Source organism: Diceros bicornis (genome assembly GCF_020826845.1).
Source record: "Diceros bicornis minor isolate mBicDic1 chromosome 30 unlocalized genomic scaffold, mDicBic1.mat.cur SUPER_30_unloc_3, whole genome shotgun sequence".
Lineage (NCBI taxonomy): Eukaryota > Metazoa > Chordata > Mammalia > Perissodactyla > Rhinocerotidae > Diceros > Diceros bicornis.
Genome location: NW_026690901.1, coordinates 3,397,087 through 3,399,702, shown reverse-complemented (window position 1 = coordinate 3,399,702; position 2,616 = coordinate 3,397,087). Strand labels below are relative to the sequence as shown.

General features: G+C 40.9%; 1 long non-coding RNA gene across 1 annotated transcript; it reads left to right on the top strand.

The window, feature by feature from the left end:
- Positions 1-375: 375 nt before the first annotated feature.
- On the top strand, positions 376-1,274 carry LOC131402145 (uncharacterized). The gene is made up of 2 exons (XR_009218317.1): positions 376-514; positions 827-1,274. It is a non-coding gene; the product is annotated as an uncharacterized LOC131402145 (long non-coding RNA).
- The last annotated feature ends 1,342 nt before the right edge of the window (positions 1,275-2,616 follow it).

Genomic DNA, 2,616 nt, shown 5'->3' with positions numbered 1-2,616 from the left:
AGACACATGAGAAATGGAGTCTCTCAAAAGAATGGCAGAGATGCTCCTCTTAAATACTATCTTCAGATAAGACAAAGGAGGAAGTTGGGGGTGGAGTTTGGGATGTGAGAATGGCAGAAGACAATTCTCATGGAGAGGGACATGTAAATGTTTGTCTGAACCAACACCCCTGCACTGGGCTCTGGTCCTGAAGGGACAACAGGGAGGTGACCACGAACAGGCCTCCCAGTGGTGGTGCCTTCCCAGGGGTGGCATGTGGATGCTGGGGGAAGGGGGATGGTGTGTGACATGACACCAGTGGTGGAGTCAGCAATGCAGAGGTCAGGGATCTCTCTCGCTCTCTCACTCTCTCTCTCTCTGTCTCTCTCTCTCAGGGACCTTAGAAGAGGAAGTTGGCACAGCCTGCGCCCCTCGCATACCTCTCTCATGGGCCCTTCTTTCTCTGGCCGCTATGGGAGACCTGCAGCCTTGGGTTTAACCCATGAGGCCAAGGGCACATGCACAGCCACCGGAGGTAGGGGGGGCCTTGGGAGTCCTCAGTGAAGGCCCCACCTGCCCGCGAGGCCTTGACACGGTGACACCACCTGAAAATAAAGCAAACACATATAAGCATATGTAGTTTTAAAAGGAAAAGCACACAACTAAAAGAATTGATATCATTAAATACGTTATTCTATTTGTTTATGTGTCAAATTACTGATAGGAAATAGCCTGGTGTAGTGATAGTAGAATTGATCAATTTCATAGAAAATTCTTTTAACGGTTGTTCATATCTTGTGTTTTACATCATTGATTAGGGTAATATTTTCATCTTTTCCTTTCCTAGTGTCTCCATCACTCAGCGTTGAAGTGGAACTGAGTACATACTTTTCAGAAGCGGCATCATTCTCTACTCAGCCAGAGCATTGGGCCTGACAATAGCTGGATCCAGCAGAAAACTGGACACTCTAGGAGATGTCATGTGGAGATGTGCCTGGCTGGACTAATAGTCACGTGGATATGATTTTTAAAAAAATCTCTGAGAGCTTTCCTAAAATCAAATAATATTCTTAAGTTGCTTTAGTAGACGAGACATTAGTTAGTGTCTTTTTAATTTCCACAGAAGCTTTTTTTATGTTACTAAAGAAACTAAACATTATGTCTTTTTTCTTGTTACCAAAATGGACTTAGTATTAAAAACAAGAAACCTACAAGAAAGGAAAAACTCACATGAAATAGAAATTGTGGGTCGCAGCTTTTAATTTTATATAAAATCATGTTTTATTTATTTACAATTTCTCTCAACTGTGCTTTTGAAAATAACTTAGTATTATAAATTACCAGTTAGAAGAGGGTGTGCTCCAGTAGAAGTCAGGTGACTCAGACCTGAGTTCTAGGCCCAGGTCTGTTTCTGGTTAGTGTGTGACAACGTACTTAGGCTCTCTGGAACGTAGTATTCCTTTCTGTAAAATTAAAGAGTTTGATGATTTTTGAGAACTTTTCCAGTAGATAGCTGTATGTCATAGCTGCACATCCTTGATGTATGTGGGACACTGCCTCAGTATGGCCGGAGAAGTGGTGCGTCGGTGCGTGCCCGGGATCCGAACCCGGGCCTCCAGCAGCGGAGCGCGCGCAGTTAACCACTAAGCCACAGGGCCAGGCCTGACTTCTCTTTTAAAAAACAAAAAGATCCTTCTCAAACTTATACATTATCAAAAATTTTTTCTGCACTTTCACTTACCAAGAACAACTGATGTCCCTTCAATTATATTGATTGAAAATAAAGATCATAAAAGTATAAATTTGGTAATCTAATAAAAGAATTAGTATAAAAATGAGCCAGGAAAGAATTTATGATCAATCAAGATATTACTGTTTGTTACAGTACATAAAATGATGACACTGAAATAGTATCTTTTTGCTGTCTGTAAGTTTATATTGTTACTCATATATCACTATTAATCCTATTATGTTTTACAAGTAATAAAATGTCTTGAAAGGAGAGAACAATAAAGCAGCAGCCCTGCATTGCACACGAATGTTGTGTTCTCCCTGGAGGGAAAATGAGGATACAACATTGGTCAAGTACTTCATTTTGTAATCCACTGGTGCCTTTCAAACATATAGCTATTACTGTAAGAGTAAAGATATTCTTTTTTTTTAACAATTTTATTTATTTATTTATTTTCCCGCAAAGCCCCAGTAGATAGTTGTATGTCATAGTTGCACATCCTTCTAGTTGCTGTATTTGGGACGCGGTGTCAGCATGGCCGGAGAACCGGCTTGTCAGTGAGCACCTGGGATCCAAACCCGGACTGCCAGCAGCAGAGTGCGCACACTTAACCACTAAGCCACGGGGCCGGCCCAAGAGTAAAGATATTCTTAAGAATAGTGCCACAAAACAGGTTTTCCCAGCTACTTTTTGTCAGAGCTGAGACAGATACTAGGCCGGGGCACTTGAAGAGGCATGGTGGACTCAGCTGAGGGTGATTTAATTACTGTGAGATGATTAGCCAATAGCGAATAAGACGGAGAAAGATTAAAAAGAAGTAAAGGGAAATAAAGTTGAAAATAATTAAGAAAAATAGTGCCTTCAAAATATCCTCTCATTATTTTTATAGCTCTTTTTTGTTTTTG